The sequence below is a fragment of the Lontra canadensis genome, unplaced genomic scaffold (genome assembly GCF_010015895.1).
Source record: "Lontra canadensis isolate GAN:19392208 unplaced genomic scaffold, GSC_riverotter_1.0 scaffold53, whole genome shotgun sequence".
Taxonomy (NCBI): domain Eukaryota; kingdom Metazoa; phylum Chordata; class Mammalia; order Carnivora; family Mustelidae; genus Lontra; species Lontra canadensis.
The window spans coordinates 12,314,799-12,336,676 of NW_022631047.1; the positions used below are offsets into that span (position 1 = coordinate 12,314,799).

General features: G+C 46.3%; 1 protein-coding gene across 8 annotated transcripts in view; it reads left to right on the forward strand.

The window, feature by feature from the left end:
* CRACR2A (calcium release activated channel regulator 2A) overlaps positions 1-21,878 on the forward strand; it is a 134,784-nt gene that overhangs the window by 26,993 nt on the left and 85,913 nt on the right. Inside the window, exon 1 of one of the 8 annotated variants that reach the window (XM_032874843.1) lies at positions 9,485-9,506. The exons of the other annotated variants lie outside the window; for them this stretch is intronic. The gene's annotated coding sequence lies outside the window, so the exon portion shown is untranslated. Of the gene's footprint in view, positions 1-9,484; positions 9,507-21,878 lie in introns of those variants that run through there. 8 annotated transcript variants of the gene reach the window in all.

The following is a 21,878-nucleotide window of genomic DNA, read 5'->3' on the forward strand; positions in this document are numbered from 1 at the left end:
CGTTAAGATACCAGTAGATGGCAGTCTGATCTGTGACTCCATGGAAATAATCCTGGAGGAGAAAGCAGTCAGGAAGGTCCGTGTCACTCCTAGTGTCTGCTTGGGTGGGATGTTATGAGTCGTCGGGACTTGGAACAGCAGTTCTCCCCAAGCAGGTCCAGAGAAACCAGGTAACTTCAACAAAAAGAAACACGAAAGCCCACAAATACACTTCACGCCTTGACCCCACCCAGGATCATTGGTGACTGAATCTCTGGATTGAGGCCCAGGTGTCTGGAGTCTACAGGTGTCTCCAGAGGAGGGTTGAGAATCACTGTCTCCAGCGGGGTGAACAGTGGGAAGATAGGTCTGCCTCCTAACCTACCAGGCCTACGAATGTGACACTATCAAAAGTTTAATTAAGTCACAGATCTCCAGAGGAGATCATGTGCATGGAGCTCTCCATGCAGTGACAAGTGTCCCTAGAGACCTTTTGGGCCCACAGAGGACAGACACGGAGAAGAGAAGGCCATGTGCAGAGGCACAGACTGTTCTTATGGAACCGCCAGAAGCCAGAAGAAGTAAGGACTGATTTCTCCCCTAGCGCCTTTGGAGGGGCCACAGCACATGGACACCTAGATTTAGGACTTCCGCCCTCCAGTACCATGAAAGAATATGTTTCTGCTATTTTAAATAGACACCTAGTTTTTGAGGATTTGTTATGGCAGCTCTAGAAAACCATGACATTGCCTGAAGGGCTGATAACATTTGGTAAGAGGGAAGGAACATAGGAGGTTTTAAAAATTTTTAATTTTTTAAATTAATGTATTTATTTGAGGAGGGAGAGGCAGAGGGAGGGGGAGAGAAATCCTCAAGCAGGCTCCCTACTGAGCAGGGAGCCCAACCTGGGGCTGGATCCCAGGACCCTGAGATCATGACCTGAGCTGAAATCAAGAGTTGGCCACTTAACCAACTGTGCCCCCTGGGCTCCCCAGGAGTTTTTAAGAAATGGCAGCAAAATGAATGAGAGCAAGAAGGCATGGCTGGAGGGAGGACAGATGGCAGGATGGTGAGAACAGAGAATGGCCTTCTAAGATGAGTAGAACGAATTCTGCAGGGAGCCCACCACAGAATCCCTGCGCATGGACGATTGCTGTTCCTGAGAAAGATGCCCTCCTCTCCGTGATGGTCCATCCTACTTGAGGAAATCATCCTTCTGTGCTTCTTAGGAATGCAAAGGGCCCCAGAAGACCAGGAAGCGAGTTTGCATCTCCTTCTGCATGTGTGGGAGCCGCTGAGGGGTGCTGAGGCAGGAGAGACAGGGCGATGTTTTAGGGGCACCCTCCTGCCTGGCCTGGAGACATGTCCCTGAACACTCATGTTTGGATTCCTATAACTGGTCCCTGAATCCGTTCCGCTCTCACCTCTTCCCGCACCAGCAGTGCCCCCTATAGCGGGGGCTTCACAGGGGAACAAAGCTGTTGTTTTCCAGCGCTGGAAGTCTGGACGGTATTGCTCCTGCCCCAGGCTGGATCTGCCAAGGTCCTTGACATTGATCCCACTGCAGAGCCCTCAGTGCAGTCATATGACTCCCGATGAACTCCGGGAGGACCAGCCCCAGTCCACCACCTTGGAAGGAGAAGCCGCCAACCTCAAGGCTCCTGCAGATGCAGAGGCATCTTTGTGGGCACGGCACGACGGAACGTGGATCCATGCCCTACGGTCTGCAAACATAAGCGGGGGAAATTGTTCATTGACAATGCCCGCAAGCTTGGTGTCCTCCTTGACTTTCCTAGCTGGTGCGCAGAAGCTGAGGTGGGGGTGGGGGGAGGCGGATGCTCCAGACACGGGCTCATGGATCACATGGCTGGATCTGGTGTGAGCATTTCCCAGGCATCGTCCTCAACGGCCAACTCAGGGAGGACCAGTAATGTGGGAGTGGAGAAGTCACCTGAGTACAATCGCCTTCAGGGTAAAGAAGCAATCACACGCTCCCTGGCAAGAGCCATCTAGGGACTGCAGTGCCCTGAGCTGGGGGGTGGTGGGGTGTGGGCGCCTGGATTGGGGCAGAGAGAAGAGGAAACAGAGGAGAGCAATAGACCTGTGGTTATTCTTGGTCTTCAACTGTCAGCTCTGTTGGGGATGTAACATCACCCACTGTCCCAGAAACGAGCAAAGGGCGTAAGAACTCTTTCATTTTATTTTCTGGGAATGAATGCCTCAAAAGGAAGGAAGTCACTTCCTTCTATGGACACAACCCCAGGGCACCGTTAGGTCAGTGGCTACTGTTGACGGAGAGGCACCAAAACACTGGGCGCCGGTCAAAATGAAGCTGTTAGCCTCAGGAGTAATTCTGGGATCCGCCAGATAGGATGTCCTGCTAGAGGGCATCCCGGGCATCTGCCTGCTTCTAGGAAGCTGAGCACCCATCCCTGCCCTGGACTGTGAAGGGGAAGAGCATCTTCAAATGAGATGTGGGGCCAACGTTAGGGAGCAGGGATGGAGGACCATGGCTGCTGTCAAGTCTCACAGGGGCACTCAGTTGCCCCTTCCTGTGCCGAGGCCCTCACCTCACCGTGACCCTAAGGCAGAGCATAGCCTGGGGAGGGGCTCTTTCCCCAAGTCCTACTTCTGATGGGCCGGAGCTCTTCCAGGTACCAGAGGAGTCCCCATGGGTGCTGTGCGTCCCTGGGTTGACATCAGAAATAATAAATGAGGCAGCTAAGGAAGAGTCAGCCCTCCGTTCTGAGCACCGCCTCCAGAGTGCCCTCGCCCCACTTCCTCACTTCTGCGCTCTGAGCAGCTGGGTCAACTCAGGTCCCTGCAGCCTCGAGCTGCTGTAGTCTCCTTGTTTCTGCGATGTTTCTGTTCGACCCCGTCCTCCACACTCTGTTCAGACTGACCACTGACTGTTTGTCCTGAGGGAGGTTACTCCACCTCTCCGAGCCTCGTGTGTGAACGAGGGTGGACAAAACCGCAGAGGATTATAGGTAGGACTAGTGTAGACAATGTAGTCTGGCAGCTAGCGGAGGGCTTGGCACATATTAACTGTCTGAAATACATTCGGTTCTGGATCTCTTGGTGACTCCGACTCCTTACAACCTACAAAATCGAGTAATCCTCTTAGAATTCAGTTCACCCAGGAAGCATCTGTTGACTCCTGTTAATGTACTAGTTGTTTTATGTTAGGTACTATGGTTACAGAAGGAATGAGCCATGATCCCCGACCTCTGAGGGCTAAAAATTTCGTGGGGGAGAGACGTGGATACAACCAAGGATAATGCCGTGTGATGAGTAGTATGCTAGCCAACCAACACGAAGGGCCATAGGAACACAAAGCATAAGCCACCAAGTCTACTTGGTGTGGCATTCGAGGCCCCCCAGCACCCCGAGCCCTCTTCTCACTCTAGGTGAGTACCTGTGCATACTGTCTTCTTACTCACATCTTCCCAAATCGTCCTCTCCATCACTCCAGCTCTGGGGCCCATTTCATGCTGCTCCTTTGCTTGAGGTCGTCTCCCCTCACCTCACTCCCCGATTCTGCCTATGCTACAGGGCCCATGGATGTGCCCTGTTCTCCACAAAGCCTATCATCCAAATAGTTGTCCTTTATAATAATCTGTTGAAGTTTTTTCTTGAGAAACATGCTGTATTTATAAGCAATGTATGTTTATCATAAAAAGAACTATCCAACAATATAACAAATAGTAAAGAAGAGGAAAATAATTACGCATAGAACCAATAAGCAGAGATGCTCACTTAACATTAACATAACATGACACTGGGGTATATTTCTTCCCATCATTTTTCAGGACACACATGCACACACACACACACACACACACACAACCTTTCCTCATTCAACCTTACGTTTAACTTTGTCACATACATCTATCTCCATTAGACTGTGAGCTTCTGAGGGCGCGAGTAATGGGCTGCTCACTTTTTATTCCTGGCATCTGCCACATCTTGCTCTAAGGGGTCCCTCCGTGAGCGTTAGCTGAAGAGGACCTCCAAGTGAAATCTGTTTGGCTTTGGAATGCAGCACACCCCTCTTTGGAAAACAGCAGATTTCTTGTCCTGTTGCTTGCTGCTTGCTTAAAACTGGTGTGCGTTCCTCAAGCACAGGTCTGCTGGGTGACAGGGAAGGCAAGAGCCACAAGTGGCTGAGACACGGGTGGGTGTTGAAGTGTGTTCTGTGCCCTGCGTCTGCTGCTTCGAAAAGGCAGCTCTACCCCTGGTACCTGGCTGGCTGAGGCCCTCCTCTTGCTTTGGAACAACACGGTTGAGTTTGGGAAATCTTTTTTTATCCTTTCTGATCAAAAATAGTGTTGGCGTTCCACCCCGGGACGGGGAGAGGTGGGTGAGATCTTCTCTGAGAAATCAGTTTGGCCGGGAAACTACTCTTTTCTTAGGTTAAAATTCATGAGCCCTTGGAGCCAGGGTTGGGAATGGAAATAGCACTGGCTCTATTCCAGAAAGCTCCGAGTAGGGAGGCTGGGACCAAGTCAGGAGGAGAATTCACTCAGCGGGCCACAGGTGAGAGCCAAGCAGAGCACACAAGCGTGTTTGACATAAAAACGGCCAAGAATGTTCACAGAGCGGCAGGATCCCTTCAGGGCATGTGTGGGAACATGAGAGGCTGTGGTATGTTGAGTACCTTCCCTTTTTTGAAACAAAATGTAGGGAATTCGTCGGTATAGTTGGCAAGAGAGTAGAGGCAGATGTAAGGGAGACAAGCCCGTTTGCCTTCGGAGATTTTTATTTGAAGATGGCAGGATGTTTGTTATTTAGATGTCTTTTTTCTTTAAAGGATCTGTGGCATAGGGGAGGCTCTAGCTAGAATTAAATATCTCTGAGGGAATTTCATGACAAGATCAAGGAAAAAAGATCGCAAGGTTTTGGCTTCTGAAGAAAAGCATGTAAAACTAAGTAAAATCAAAGCAGACCCTTAAACAAACAAATTATTGATTTGGGCAACGTGGAGAAATCGCAGCCAGAGAGCCTGCTTGGGAACGCAAGAGTGGAAAGGAGACTGAAAAAATATTTAGGACTCAGCCTTGGAGACTACCTCCTGGCCTGGGATTTCTTCTCTCTACACACCAGGAAAAAGAAATTGATGCAGGCTCGTGGTTCCCATAGTTCAAAAGAGACGAGGAGCCAGGGCCCAGGGAGGCAAAACCACTTGTCCCACTTGGTTTGAATCTGGCCATTTTGGGGACACATTGTGAGTACTTTGTCCAGACTCAGGTTACTCAATGGTATGAAGCCCACACTGCCCCCGGACTGCCTCAGGATTGTCCGCATCTCCTCGAGCCCGGCCTCCAGCTCCTCACACGCTTGGAGGCTCCCTCATCGACTCAGGCCCTGTTCCACGTGCTGGAGACACAGCAGTGAGCTGAAGCCGCAAAGCCTCGGCCTTTGTGGAACTCCCATGGCCAGAGCAGTGCTGTGTTGTAGGGAACGGACATGGGCCCCACGTGTGCTTGTCGATATTCTCGTAGCCGCATCAGGAAAAAGGAAAGGAAACAGCGGAACATTTAATTTTATTAACATTTCATTTGACCTGCTATAGCCCAAATATCGTTTCACACGTAGTCAGTCTACGAATGTGTCAATCCCGTGTTCGACATCCCTTTTTCTTGCCTGAGGTTATTCTTAATGCTTCTTGAGGGGGACGGGCCACCTTTTGGGTGCTCAGGGGCCGCCTGTGGTTTGCAGCTTCCGTAGTGAATGGAATCCATTCACTGAGCGCTAAGTAAGGGCAGGCCCGGTACTAGGCCCTTCATGTGCTCTGTATCTTACTATCTTCCGGACAACTCTATGAGACAGACTCCGATTACCCATGTTTAATGGAGCAAGAAGGTGGCCCAGAGAAGTCAGATAACTGGCTGAGGGTCACCCAGGTCGTGAGGGACAGAGCTGGGACTTGAACCCAGGGCCATCTAAAGCCCCAGCCTTGGGTTTCTCAAGCAGAGAAGGCACAGAATGAGATCCGGGATGAGCGCAGCTTCCCAGGACCTTCGCCCAAGGCTCCCCTCTGCTACCCACAGGTCACACTGCCCAGTCAAAGTGCCTTGGAGATGCGGGTGTCATTGAAGATGCCTCAGAGGTATCTGGGGGTTACCTCTTGTCCAGGAGGCATGGCCTGTCCTTACTACAAATAAGGCAGCACAGCCTTCGAAATCCATGCAGCAGTAGATTACAAAAGGCTTTCTGGACTCTCAAGCCCATCTGAGAGTTTGCTACCATATTAAATATTTATTGCTTCTGTTACCTTTCGGTGGCTGCTGTGTGCAGGGCGCTCCCCAGAACCCAGACCCCCGCTGCGACGCTGTGATAGCAGATGGCAACTGAGAACAGAACCTGGCGTGAATCTTACGTCCCCAGTGCCTCCCAGCGCCTGGAAGCTTCTGAGCGTCATGTATGGATATATTGTAGAAAAACCCCATGCAGGGGCGTGCTAATTAGCCAGGGCTTCCCTTCATTTGCCAGCCGGGCTGGTGCTGAAATCAGTCTTTATGTTCAGCCTTGGGTGGCCAGCAGTGCTCCTGGCTCTTCTGAGCACAGCTAGAGGGACACTTCAAATGCTCAGACATGCTGGAAGGACCGAGGCCTTCCCGCTCCAGTTCCCAGACAGGTGAGAGGCCAGGAAGCCAGCCTCCAGGGTCTGGAAGAGAAAGTGGCCCGGACTGTTCCCCAGGTTCCTGGATATCCTGGTGTCCTTGCTAAATGAGATTACCCCAAATCCCATTCCCTCTCCAAGGCCACTCAGGTCCCACCTTCTGCGCGGAAGACTTTCCTGCTGGTCGGCCCCTCCAGTCCTCTCCCACCTGTAACGTCCTGCAGTCCCGTGGTCAAGCCCATGCCACCCAGACAGGGAAGCCCCTGTCCTGTATGGTTAAATGCACGTTCTGTGTGGCCCTGCTCTTCTCTCCTGTTCCCAGACTTCTGAGAGTGACCTCTAGCTCTGATGATGCGGTAGGTCAACTCTTCTCTGTCCCAGAGAAGGATTCAGGGGCTGTTTCATTACTGTTAGCATGCATTAAGCCCTTAATTAACTTTTCACGTGGCTTTGCCCGCTGCCTCTCCATCCAGAATCTACCTTTTCTGAGGTTTGGGCTGTTGTAATCTTGGCCTCCAACTAGAATGTCTGCCTGACTTGCCTTGGGGACTCAGTGACAGTGTGTTGCTCATTACTGAGCTAAGGGCTAGTCGTGCCACAGTCCCAATCCACTCCCTTTGGTGCTAATTTTTTTTTGCATAACTCTCTTCACTTTTATGTCACTGTGGTTACATTTGTATCATATATTCATTCATTAGTTAAAGCCTCTTCCCAGCCCTGGGGGACCTTTTTGATTCTCCACTGTACCTTGAGTGCCTAGTACGATGCTCAGAACCTGGCAGGGGCTCAGTGAAGACGAGTTCAGTAAATGCACATTTGAACCAACGAGTCAGTGTGTTCCCTGTAGGGGAGGGTGAAGGCAAAGAGAGAAGGATTAGGACCTGGGGTGCTCGGAGGCTTTCTGGAGGCTTCAGCTATCAAGAGAAATGAGGTCAGCTACCAAAGGGCAGGTGGAATAATGAGAAAACATCCTGGCCGAGGAGTCAAGGACCTAACAGTCAAGTATTTTCCTGCACTGAGGTTTATTTTCTGCGTAACCTTGAGAAAGTCTCGTGAGGGTTGAGAGACAATTTGGTGCAATTGCTTTATAAACCACAAAGTGGTGTGGTAAGATGTTATTCACCATCCTGAGATCTGGTCCCTGCCTAGCCGTCCAAATATATTTCTTTTTTTTCTTAAGATCTTATTTATTCAGTTGCGAGAGAGAGAGAGAGAGAGAGAGAGTGAGAGTGAGCATGAACAGGGGGAGGGTCAGAGGAAGAAGCAGACTCCCCACTGAGTTGAACGCTGGGCTGGATCCGGGACTCCAGGACTCCGGGACAGTGGCCTGAGCCGAAGGCAGATGCTTAACCGACTGAGCCACCCAGGCGCCCTCTCCATTGTATTTCTTACTAATTTGATTTGGCGAGGCTAATCTTCTTATTTAAAAAGATATTTTTTTCCATTACTGCCAGACTAATACATTGTAATAATAAAAACATTAGCAAATTCAGAAGAAAATAAAAATAAATTCTCTCTGAAGATTACCATCTAGCAATAATACTATCCATGTCTCTGTGTATAGCTCAAGTAATTTTTCGTTTCTAAATAGATATGACCTAAGCTTCCCAGGTATCGGCAGCTGGGGGCAGACGGGGTGACATTTCCCTCCTGTTCTCCCACTTCCAGATTTTGCGAAGGCTGCTGCCTGGGAAACCCCTAGAGGGTGGAGCCTCCCAGCTCTGGGTGCTCACAGCACCCTTGGCAGCGATGACAGTGAGGGGTACGGAGAGGTGACTTAGGGAGGGTGGGTATCTCCTTCCAGCGCTCGTCACTATCTGAAAGTACTTACAGGGTTTATGGATGTGTTGTGTCTCTCCACTGGAATGTAAGTTCCACAAGGTCAAAAGCTTGCTGGATTTGACTTCCTGCTGCCTTTTGGCACTTCAGGCAGTACCTGCACATAGTAAATATGTATTGGATGAGGGAAGGAACACCCAAGTGACGTATTACCCCTCGTGGAATAGGAAATGTTCGCTTTGGATGACTTGTGCGTATGAGCCGTACAGAGGTCAAATTCACTGGCCAGATACATCGGGTCTGCCAGATCGAGCTGTAGGTGGAGACGGGGCCTCAGCAGGGTGAGAGAGATAATCCTAGCCCCATTGAATCACCACTGCTACCTCAGTGATTTCAAGCACACTCTCAGACCATGCTATTTAGCCTGTGGTCAGTGCTTTCTGCAAATATCCTCTCCAGGTCCACGGTCGAAACATCCCCAAACTGCACTCGATAAGGACACCTATCCTCTCCTTGTCCCAGAGCCCGTTCTTCCTCCAGCACCTCTCAGCTTGCTTTCCTGGTGGGGCTCTTAGGCTCTTACTGCCTTGCCTTCTTAGGTAAGACAGTGAGTGATACTGGTCGCAACTCTGCATGTGTGTTTCAAGGAGGAGCTTTGGCGGTGCGGATGGCATCTGTAGATTGGGTACAGAGGAGCTTCAAGAGCACTGCTGAGAGCTCGGGCTTTGAGAGGGGCTATCTGGTTAGCTCTCGGCTAACGCTTCCCATATACAAGGCTCTGCCCTCCCTGGCTGGACACAGTGTCCAGACTCAGGCCGCTAAACACACTTCCCACGGCTACCCCTCCACTTCTCCTCCTCTCCAAAACCTGGAAAAAGATGGAACTAGGCCTGCTTTCTACTGGCAGCTCTCCTGGGAGGGGCATTTCCTCCAATGTTCCCCAAATTAGCACAAAACCTGCCCTTCCACTGGGGCCCCCTGGTGGAATACAAGGTGTGATTCATCTCTGTGTGTCTCCAGGTGGGATTCAGATCTCCAGGAGCGAGTGCCCTCCAGACGTGAGGAGTCGGTCACACATCTTCTGCCGGGTCAGGACCCGCGAGGGGAGTGAGAAAAACCAAAGGTGGGAAGACTGCATCCCTTGGCCCCTGGATTCAGGCCTGGGTTGGTTCCGCTGCTCCTGTTTTTAGTATCTGTGGGAATCATCGGCAAGTGCTTCGATTAGAAAACCCGAGTCTTCAGACAGGCCATTTCTCCCAAGTCTTCTTGGGGACAGTTTCTTCCGTCTTTTTTTTTTTTTTCCAGCTTTCTTGAAATACGTATGTTAATGAACATATAACATCGCGTAAGTTTAAGGCGTACAATAGAATGATGTCATATATGTATAACTGAAAAACGATTAGCACACTTAGTTTTGTTCACACCTATCACAGCACAGAGTTACAATTTTCCTCTTGTGATAAGAACTTGAAGGGGCACCTGGGGGGCTCAGTGGGTTAAAGCCTCTGCCTTCAGCTCAGGTCATGATCCCAGGGTCCTGGGATCGGGATTGAGCCCCGCATCAGGCTCTCTGCTTAGCAGGGAACCTGCTTCTTCCTCTCTCTTTCTGCCTGCCTCTCTGCCTACTTGTGATCTTTGTCTGTCAAATAAATAAACAAAATTAAATTAAAAAAAAAAAGAACTTGTAGGTCCTCTCATTCACCCACTCTTAAATATGCAATATTGTACATTACACTTGTATTGTACGTCACATCCCCAGGACTTGTTCATTGCATAACTAGACATTTGTGATTTTTGACCCCCTTCACCCATGCCCCCTCTCCTGCCCCCGTTCCCCACCTCTGGCAGCCACCAGTCTGTTCTCTGCTTCTATGAGTTCTATTTTTTTTAGATTCCACCTATAAGAGAGATCATACAGTATTTGTCTTCCTCCGTCTGATGGATTTCACTCAGCCTAACACCCTCGAGATTTGTGTTGTTAGTGTATAAATGTACTATGGATTTTGTGTATTGTTTTGTATCCTGCGACTTTACTGAATTTTTTGGTCCCATCTAACAGTTTTTGGTGGACTCTTTAAGATTTTCTGTATGTAAAATCATGTTATCAACACACAGATGATTTTACTTCTTCCTCTCTGGTTTGGATCCCCTTTACCTGTTTTTTTTGTGCCTTGATGGCTGTGGCTGGAACTTCTAGTGCTGTGTTGAGTAGGAGTGGTGAGGATGGGCTCCCTGTCTTGTTCCTGATCTTAGAGAAAAAGCTCTCAACCCTCCACCAGCCAGTATGATGTCAGCTGTGGGCTTTTCATATATGGCCTCTATTATGTTGAGGTGCTTGTTTTATACCCAATTTTTTTATACCCAATTTTTTGAGAGTTTTTGTCATGAATGGATGTTGAATTTTGTCAAATGCTTTTTCTGCATCCATTGAGGTGATTATATGATTTTATAATAATTCATTTCATTGATGTGATGTATCATATTCATTGATTTGCATATGTTGAACCATCTGTGCAACCTAGAGATGAATCCCACTTGATCATGGTGTCTGATCCTTTTAACAGGACTGGTGAATTTGCTTTGCTAGTATTTTGTTGAGAATTTTTACATCCGTATTCATCAGGGATATGGGTACCCCATTTCTTTTTTATTTAAGATTTTATTTTTCTAGTTGAGAGAGAGAGAATGAGAGTGAGAGAGAGCACTGAGAGGGAGAAGAGCAGACTCCCCATGGAGCTGGGAGCCCGATGCAGGGCTCCATCCCGGGACTCCAGGATCATGACCTGAGCTGAAGGCAGCCGCTTAACCAACTAAGCCACAGAGGCGCCCCGGGTACCCCATTCCTTAAAACCTAGATGACAGAGGTCAGTTCTCCGACATTGAGGGAATTGGTGAAATAAGTAGATATCACTTACATTTGTTTGAGCAATGCCTCTGCAGGAGAAAGTTTGTCATTTGTTCTAGCTCTTTTGCATAGGGCAGAAAAGCCTGGAACCTTTGGTGGTCTGTGTGTGTGATTTGCTGTTCCACAGTCGCTCGCAGGAGCCGACGCCCCAGTGGAGCATGCCCACTGTCTTCTGCTTCCTTCCTCTGCTCTCTGACCTCTCCCCTCACAATGATAAGGATATATTTGTGTTTGTATATAGCATTGGAATTCACTTCCACATCTTGTGTTCCATCTGACCTTCCTCTGTTGGAATGGGTAAGAAACGGTTATTTGTACATTTTCAGAGAAATGAACCCATTTTCCCAGCACTTGAATCAGATTTTTTGATGCCTGCTCAGAACCTTTTAGGACACTGTGGTTCCTGCCAGCCTCTTGATAGAGAAGCTTGAGACAGAGCAAGAATGGGTAACAGAGAAGGAACTCACGCAGAGGTGTGAGGAGGCAAGGTTAGGAACCGTTGGCCAAGTTGCAAGGTAGGCTTATCTCTGCAGTTAGGATTCATCGTTGTCCTTCTTCCCCCTTCATTTTCTACCAGCCATTAAAATTCATGATAAGACTATGCTATCCAAACTCATCATGATTCCTGCAGGACTGTGACCTGGGAGAAAATGTTCGAATTTAGCTCTTGGAGTGGCTGTGGTAGAAGGTGCATGGAACCATGGCCCTTGGTTTTCTTTTCTGCTGCAGCTTAAATCAGAAATGAGAACACGGGGTCACATTTTTAAAAAATTATTCTTTGTAGATGTTCATCCATTTAGCTTTGCCAGTGAGCCAGATATTTTGCTAAGTGCAGGGAATGAGATGTGATCCATTCTTTCCAAGGCATCTGCAGGTGGTGAGAGAGAGAGAGAGAGAGAGAGAGAGAGGTTGAGAGAGAGAAAGAGAGGGATGGAGGAGCACTGACAAGAAAATCTCTACATGACTAATTCCTGCAGCAGGCTGAGTCTAGGAGGCTCTGGGGGCCCCGAGGAAGAGCATGTAAGTATTAAAGACTGTGCCGAGGTCAAGGTGAATGCTCAGAGAAGGTGACCCTTAAATGGAACTCTTCAGTGTTTGTGGGACTTAGCGTAGACAAGGGGAGGGGCATGCCAGGCAACTAAACGGTATGTGTGAAGATGCTGAGGCATTACGCTGCTGAGAGGATAGGAAATCATTTGAGGGCAGCGAATGCAGTGAGGAAGGTGGGAGAAGAGGTCTGTAAAGAGGTGGTTGTCATCATGCTGATGTCAGATTTATCCTGAAAGCAGAAAGGAGGCATGGTCAGGTCCCCTTGGTGATGCTGTCATGCCTTGCTTAACTGTGTTTGAGGTTTTGGGGGGTTTAGTTATCTATTGGAAAGCAGTTTGGTAGTCTGTATTAAGAGCCTTTAAAATATGCATATAGGAGCGCCTGGGTGGCTCAGTGGGTTAAAGCCTCTGCCTTCGGCTCAGGTCATGATCTCAGGGACCTGGGATCGAGTCCCACATCGGGCTCTCTGCTCAGCGGGGAGCCTGCTTCCCTTCCTCTCTCTCTGCCTGCCTCTCTGCCTACTTGTAATCTCTGTCTGTCAAATAAATAAATAAAATCTTTAAAAAATAAAAAATATAAAATATGCATATAAAAATATTCATACCCTGAGGTTCCATAACATTACCTCTGGGAATAATACTTATATACTTATAAGTAATAATAAGTAATAATACTTATCATCTACTACATCCTGCTTATTATACCGGATTTTTTTATACCCTCTGTGTATATATATATATATTTTAAGTCTTATCACAATTTGGTAAGGTGGGAATCATTGTTCCCATTTCATAGGTAGAGAAACTGAGGTTTTAAAGAGTCAGGCAGGCTTAAGATTGAATTCACTCTGTCGCTAATTAGCTGTTTTCCTAAGACAAATTACTTGACCTCTCTGAAGCTGTTCCCCAAGGAAGTACTATTTTAAAAAAATAATGCAGACCAGAGTTAAATGCAAGCTGGGCTTTTTTAAGCTACCCACTCATTCTGATTATCTCTGCCAGAGCTGACCTCCGTTTCCTTGAACATGTAAGATGAAATAAAAAAGCCAGAATTGGGTGGCATGAAGTGCTGTGGACAGTCGCCTTGTTTTGGGGGAACGGTGTTCTCAGAGTTGCTTGTTCAGGCAACTTTCTTCGTGTACACCCACGTGGCTCTCATCGTCTACCTCCTGTATTTGTATCTTGTCCCCCTGCAAAATCGTAAATTCACTGAGGAAAGGGGTAGTCTTAAATATATCTTTGTATCTCTCACACCATCTGCCTGGTTCAGGGCTTTCCATGGACCCATGGAGAGCCCAGAGGTTAGTTTTTCTAAAAGCAGTTAGGACATCGCAATCCCAAGGAATACCGAGGATCTGAGAGTAAAGGGGCTTTGTGGTGGGGGGATGGGCTTGGGGGGAGGTGGGACACAGAGATCCGTGGATATTTCAGGTTGGAGGTCTGGAAAGGAAGGTTTGGAATTGAGGGGACCTGGGAGAATGTATTTAATGTTCTCATGAATGCTGAGTCGAGAGTCATCTTAGTCTGGGTTCCCCAGAAGCAGATCCTAAGAGGGGGACCCACATGCAAGCTGATGGAATTAAGGCAATGCTCCTGGGACAATGTAGTAAAGGGTGGGGAGCAGGACAAGAGGAGAAGTGGCCAAGGGCAGTATCAGGTGGCGTTCTAGCCTCAGCTTGGTCCCACAGAAGTGATCTAAGCTGTAAACCACAGCTCAGAGTTTGTCCCCACTGGGCTTTCACGCTCTCCTCCAGCCTGTCCTTGGCTTCCCGCTGTTTCGAGGTGACCAGGGAACCCGCGCCCTTCTGGCTCTGTGTGGGCAAAGCCAGGGCCGCAGCCCAAGGGCCGGCCTTCTAAGAGGCACAGGTGCAGGGAGTTAGAAGCAAAGGCGTGCGGACGCTGAGGGGAAGGACACAAATATCCCAGGGGATGTGGGCGGGGCATCAACAGTGTCGCCCCCCGATCACTTCTGCCTCAACTTTGTCCCGCTGTACGCACTGCCGTCCGCCTCTAAAACCCATTTTGCAGCTTCCTCGTCTGCAAAGCGGGGACGGCATTACTTCGCTTGCTCATATCACAGAAGGATAGCCAAACCTAATGCAATGAGACAGGGTCCCTAGTCTCCTGCTGACACCACTGGGCTTTTACACAAAGTCAGGTGTCATCACTGTGTCTTTCTCTTCCAGGCCCAGAGGGTCGATGAGCTCTTGGTCCTCACCGGGCCCTTGTCTCACAGGCATCAACCCTGACAGCCTTTGAAAAGAGCTTGTTTGTGCTAGAAAGAAAGCAGGCACTTTTTTAATGTTGTTAAATTTTGCAGCAGTTTCTTTAATATACACCAGCCGCCTTGAACTCCATCTAATTAACCACCCGCTATCACGCTGGGGCGGTGTTTGGCTTTCATGTGCTCATCAGCATCAGCTAGGAAATATTGGAAAGCTAATCATAATAGGACTTAGCTCTTATAAAATGCCTTTTATCTCCAAAGTGGTTTACAACCACTAATTATTAGAGGAATTGGGGTGAACAGCAACCATCTCACAGAGACCTCAAACCATTATCGGGGCCTTTCATGTATCTTATAATAGAGCAAGAGACGTGTGAAGGGGGATGTTTAATAATAGTTGTCCAGACCTGGAAGAGTTATTTTATGGAGGTAGGAGACAGCTGTTCCCTGTCTCCCTTAAGGCGAGAACAAGGAAATTGGACCTAATTGGAGGGAAGAGGAGGCAGGATAGAGCTGTTGCATAAGCGACAGCAGGCAGCGGAGTGGTAAGAGGGCACTCCCAAAGCCACTTCCTTCCGTATACCTGCCCCTTTATGTGGGCTGATGAGGCAAGTGGCCTTCCCAGTAACCTTGGGTGGGTGACATTACACCACTAAGTCCCACCCAGCTCTGGCAGCCACTGGTTGATGGACGGGCTTCCTGATCTGGAGGGGAGCAAGCCCCCTGAGTTCCATAATAGGAATGATAATCAGGGGCACCCTGCTGGCTCAGTCGGCAGAGCATGCGGCTCTTGATCTCGGGGTTGTGAGTTCAAGACCCACGCTGGGTGTAGAGATGACTAAACAATAAATCTTTTTTTTTTTAATTTTTAAAAGATTTTATTTATTTATTTGAGAGAGAAACAGTGAGAGAGAGCATGAAAGGGGAGAAGGTCAGAGGGAGCAGACTCCCCATGGAGCAGGGAGCCTGATGCGGGACTTGATCCCAGGACCCTGGGATCATGACCCGAGCTGAAGGCAGTCGCTTAACCAACTGAGCCACCCAGGCGCCCCTAAACAATAAATGTTAAAAAAAAACAAAACGTGCAAAAACAATGAATACTGTTACACTGAAAAGAAATAAAAAAATTAAAAAAAAATAATAACCATAGCTAACATCTTACGGATGGGAAAGCAGGGCATAGAGAGCTTAAGAAGTGTATCTGTGGCCATGTAGCTCGTGCTGTGGGCAGTCTGGCCTTGGAGTTTGTGTTCTTATCCACCACAATAAGAGGCCGGTTGGAGAAGGGGTGGGATTGGTGCAAAGGCCCCCTGCACTGTGTCTAAGAAGTGGTAACAAAGGCATGCAGCACAGGAAAGATGCCCTTTCCAGACTGCTCTGGTTCTTGTGCTTTAAATCCTTAGTCTTGAGCACGTGCAGTGGTGAAAGGGGTCCTGCAAAGCGGCATCTTTGTTCCCTCCAAAGGGAGCCATTTGCCTGCCTCACTGTCCTGGTCCCACCAGAGGGTCTGCCTAGAGCTGTGCGGAAGAGGGGAGGGCCACGCGCATGGATAACGGGCAGGCCACCTATGAAACCGTGAGGTTTGGTCACAGCATGTTTTCCCCAAGTACTAAGATGCATTTAAGGGGGCACCTAGGTGGCTCAGTGGGTTAGGCATCTGCCTTTGGTTCAGGTCATGATCCCAGGATCGTGGGTTTGAGTCCAGCATCGGACTCCCTGCTCTATGGGGATTCTGCTTCTCCCTCAGCCCTCTGCCCCCACTACTCTCTTTCTTTCAAATAAATAAATAAAATCTTTAAAAAAAGATGCATTTGAAGTGGACCGTGCCCCTTAAGTCTCAGGCAAGAGGGAGGTGGGGGTACAGAGCCTAAGGAGACATCAGCTCCCATCGCCTGTGCAGACAGTCCTGGGGACTCAGAATATCAGGACACCGTGTGCAGAAACATTAGCCTCACAATTTCTTCTCATGAGGGCTGATTGCTTGTAGCTTGAAATGGCCTGTGACGGGAACCCTGACACTCTATGCATCTTAGTACTCGGTGCTTTGATCCGTGCCCCTCCTGCGCCCTCTGCAGTTTGACACCTGCTTGCCCCCCCCCCAAACTTCTTTTGACTCTGCCCACTCAGAGTGAATGGCTGAGACCCTGGGCATATGGAGAACACCTCCATTGAAGCTGGGATGATTACAGAGATTCCAGCGGATCCCCAAGATGTCTTTTGTGCTTTCAATTTCCCAACTGCCTGCTGCAGGAGAGATTTGGGGGGGATCAGGGTGATTTAGTAGCTGCTTTCAAGGGCTCAGCGGGCGTGCAGTGTGTGGGGGGATACCAGCTGCCCTCCATCTCCACTGAGTCCTGAGTAAGGGGGAAATTAGCTCAGAAGCTCTAGGAGGGATTTAAGTTTGATCTATGACCTTTCCGACTGTAGCAGTTACTAAGCGGCTAGAATGACTTCGGAAATCTGGGAAATGTTCCTGGAAATGTTTGATGGCTGGATTATTTCCATCTGTGTATAAAGGCTTTTATGGAACCACTCTGGAGGGAGAAGAGTGGTCCGCAAGTTCAGATCGAACTGTTCCCCTTGTGATGGCGATGGCATTTTCCCTTTCCTTTTGGGATCTACCCCACCGGTTCCCCTGTATGGCCGTACTGTCCATTGGTCTAAAAAATATTCGAGGCAGAAAGCTGGGTGCAGCCTTGAGCCCAGAGCAACGCTGGGCTTCACCCAAGTATGAAACAGCCAAGCCAGTCACACGGCTGCCATTTTATTTTTAAAACAAAAGCAGAAGCCCTTCTGTTGTTTTGTCTTCTGTTTCCCTTGGAAAACCCACAGATGCTGTGCAGAGATCACAGGCCAAACCAGGGGAGAAGGGGTAAGAGAAAGGGGGCTGAATGAATGGTCTGCCCCGTCCTCTTACTTGCAGAGTCCACTGAGCTCCCTACAGTAAGGGACTGAAGATTTTCTCAGGGAAATTACTTAATTTTCTGCTTGTCGGAGTTGCATTTAGAAGGAAGAATCAGGCTCCTGGGGATAAATACAGTAGGCGGGGTTAGACCTGCAAGTGCGGGGATAGGACAAGGTACTGACCTGCCCCTATCATCTCTCTTTCTTTTTAAATAGATCTATTCAGCTGTGGACATACAAAAAACTACATATTTAAAGTGTACAATTTGAGGGACACCTAGGTGGCTTAGCAGGTAGAACATCTGACTCTGCGTTTTGGCCCAGGTCGGGATGTCAGGGTTATGGGATCGAGCCTCACTTTGGCTCTGAGTTGGGCTCCGTTTCCAGGTCCACGCTCAGCGCATGGAGCCTGCTTGGGATTCTCTGTTTCTCCCGCTCTGCCACGCTCTGCTCATGCTCTCTCTTTCTTAAAAAAAAAAAAAAAAAAATTATACAATTTGGTGAGTTCTGATATATATTTGTATGTACATATGTATGGATGGATGGCTATGTATGTGTGTATGCATATACCTGTATATGGACATACATACACGTAGGTACAGATGTACACACATACATATATGCACATATATATATATTTCCATGAAATGATCACACTTAAGACTGTGGACGTATCCACACCCCCCAAAACTCCCCTCTTGCCCATTTGTAATCTCTCTTCACCCTTCTTCACCCTCCCTTATCTTTCTTCTGTCACTATAAGTTAGTCTTCATTTTTACAATTTTATATAAATGGAATCAAATACTACATACTCTTTCTGTCTGGCTTTTTTTGCTCACATACCACTTTTTTTTCCTTTTCTTTTCTTTTTTTTTTTTTTTTTTTTTGCTCACAGTTGAAATAATCAATTTCAAGACTTACCCATTTTGTTGCGTGGATCAATAGTTTGTTCCTTTTAATGCAGAGTAGCGTTCCATCATGTGTGTATGTGACTATTTGCTCGCCCATCCCATCCGCCCGTTGATGAGTATTTGTGTTGCTTTTGGCGATTACAAATAAAGCTTCTGTGAACGTTCATGTCTTTGTGTGGACAGAATTTTTTATCCCCTTGGGTAAATATTTAGGAGTGGCATGGCAGGATATTTTCTTGGGTCACACTTTTGGCGATTACAAATAAAGCTTCTGTGAACGTTCATGTCTTTGTGTGGACAGAATTTTTTATTCCCTTGGGTAAATATTTAGGAATGGCATGGCGGGATATTTTCTTGGGTCACTGTTTAGGAGTGGAATGGCAGGGTAGAAGTTTGTCTGACTTTTTAAAGAAACCTCCAGATGTTTTCCAAAGGGACTGTACCATTTCCCATTCCCACCGACAGTGTGTGAATGGTGCATCCAAGAGCTCACGTCTTTGCTAAGACTTGGTATATCAATCTTTTCATTTTAGCCATTTTTTGAAGCCATTCTTTTCAACGCAGGGCTTGATCTCATGACCCGGAGATCAAGACCTGAGCTGAGATCAAGAGTTGGATGCTTAACCGACTGAGCCACCCATGCACCCCTCATTTTAGCCCTTCTAATAGGTGTGTAGTAGTGTTTCATTATGGCTTTAGACTGCATTTCCCTTCTGACTAGTGACGTTGAACATTTTCATGTAGCTATCTGATATCCATACATGTTATTTGATGAAGCGGCTGTTCACGTGTTTTGCCCATTTATAAGTTGAGTTCTTTGTTTTCTCAGTGATGAGTTCTAAGTGCTCTTCATGTATTCTGGATCAAAATCCTCTGTCAGATACATGCTTTGCAAATATTTTTTCCCTATCTATACTTAAATGGTATCTTTGGAACAACAGAAGTTTTAAATTTTCACCAAGTCCAATTTATCAATTTTTTGAAATATTATGCTATTGCTGTTGTACCTAAGGAATCTTTGCCTAAGCCAAGGTCACAAGGCTGTTTTCTCCTTGTATTTTTATATTTTTAGCCATTACATTTAGGTCTGTGATCCATTTCGAGCCAACTTTTGTATGTGGTATAAGGTATGCATTGGCATTCTTTTTTTGCAAATGGATATCCGATTATTCCAGTCCCATTTGCTGGAGATATTATCCTTTCTCCACTGCATTGTCTTTGCATTCTTGTCAAAAATCAGTTATATATATAGATAGATAGATATAGATAGATAGATATAGATAGATATCTATATCTATCTATCTATCTATATCTATCTATATATATCTATTTCTGGATTCTCCATTCTCTATTTTGTTCTATTTATCTTTTTTTCTTACCTTTGTTCCAGTACCATAGTCAGTGCCTTCATTACTATAGATTTATAATAAGTTTTGAAATCAGATAGTGTTAGTTTTCCAATATTGTTCTTTTTCAAAATTGTTTTGGCTATTCTAGGCCCCTTGCATTTCAGTATGAATCTTAGATTGGCTTGTCAATTTCTATAAAAAGCCTGCTGGGATTTTGATTGAGATTGAGATAAATCTAGAGATGAATTTAGGGAGAAATGACAACTTAATAGTACTGAGTCTTCCAAACCATGAACATGAATATCTACTGACTTGCTTTGGTCTGCTTTAATTTCTCTCATCAATATTTTGAAGCTTTCTGTATATAGGTATCATACATTTTTGTCAGCTATATCCCTAAGTATTTCGTATTTTTTATGATACTGTAAATGGTATTTCTATTTCAATTTTAAGTTTTTGTTTCTGCTGTACAGAAATCAATCAATTGATTTCTGTAGAGAAAGCTTGTAACTCTTAGCCTTGTCAAACTTACTTATTAGTTCTAGTAACTTTTTGTGAATTTCAGCAGAATTTCTACATAGACAATCATGTCGCCTGGGAATTAAGAAAATTTTACTTTTTCCATGCCCAATCTGGTCATTTTCTATTTCTTTTCTTGCCTCAACAGACTGGCTAGAATCTCCAACATAGTGTTAGATAGAAGCGTTAAGAGTAGACATTCTTGTCTTTTTCTTGATCATAGGGGGAAAGCATCTGGCTTATTATCATTAAGTATGGTATCAGCTGTTGTTTTTTGTAGATGTCCTTTTTCAGGTTGGGCAAACTCCTTCCTATTCCTGGTTTTCTGAGAGTTCCCATCAGGAGTGGATGTAGGGTTTTGTCAACTGCTTTTTCTGCGTCTACTGAGATGATCATAAGGGTTATCTCTTTTAATTTGTTAAGATGATGAATTACATTATTGATTTTCAAATGTTAAACTATTTTTGCATTCCTGGGCTAGAACTCCACTTGGTCAGGATGTATTTATTCTGTTTATATATGAGTGTTAGATTCAATCTGCTGAAATTTCCTGAAGAATTTTTGCATCTGTGTTCATGAGAGATATTGGCCTGTCTTTTTCTTTTCTTGTAATGTCTTTGTCCAGGTTTGGTAGCAGGTAATCCTCGCCTCATAGAGTAAGTTGGGAAGAATGTCATATTTTTCTGGTTTCTGGAGAGTTTGCATAGAACCAGTATTAATTTTTCTTTAAATATTTGTAGTATTCTTCAATACAGCCATCTATCTGGGCCATGAGTTTTCTTGTAGGAAAGGTTGTCACTGTCTGTTCAATTTCTTTAGTTGTGTTACCCATTTTACCTATTTCCTCTTAAAAAAAAAAAAAAGGATTTATTTATTTGACAGAGAGAGACACAGCGAGAGAGGGAACACAAGCAGGGGGAATGAGAGAGGGAGAAGCAGGCTTCCTGCTGAACAGGAAGCCCAATTCGGGGCTTGATCCCAGGACCCTGGATCATGACCTGAGCTGAATGCAGAGACTTAACCTACTGAGCCACCCAGGCACCCCTACCTATTTCCTCTCCACTCAGCTTTGATATTTAGTAATTTTCAAGGAATTTGTCCATCTCATCTAAATTGTCAAATTTTCTGCCATAAGATTGTTCATACATTCTCTTAGTCTTTTAATGTCTATAGAATTTGCAATGTGTCACCTCTCAAATTTCTGCTATTACAATTCGTGTCTTCTCTCTTTATTGATCTTTAAAAACCAGGTTCTATTTTTGTTAATTTTCTCTATTGTTTTTCTGTTTTCTATTTCATTGATTCTGCTTAGACTCTTAGTATTTTTTTCTCCTTACTTTGGGTATAATTTGCTCTTCTTTTTCTAGTTTCTTAAGGTAGAAGCTGAGGTCATTGATTTGAGATCTTTCTTCTCTTCTAATACGTGTGTCTAGATAATTTTTTTCCCTGGGTACTATGTTAGCAATAACCTACCAAATTTGATATATTGTGCTTTTATTTTCACTTAGTTCAAAATACTTTTTCATTTCCCTTTCTGTTTCTTCTTTGAATATGTTATGTAGTTTTCACATACTTGGGGATATTCCAGAGGTCTTTCTGTTATTGGTTTTAATGCAGTTCCCTGTGGTTA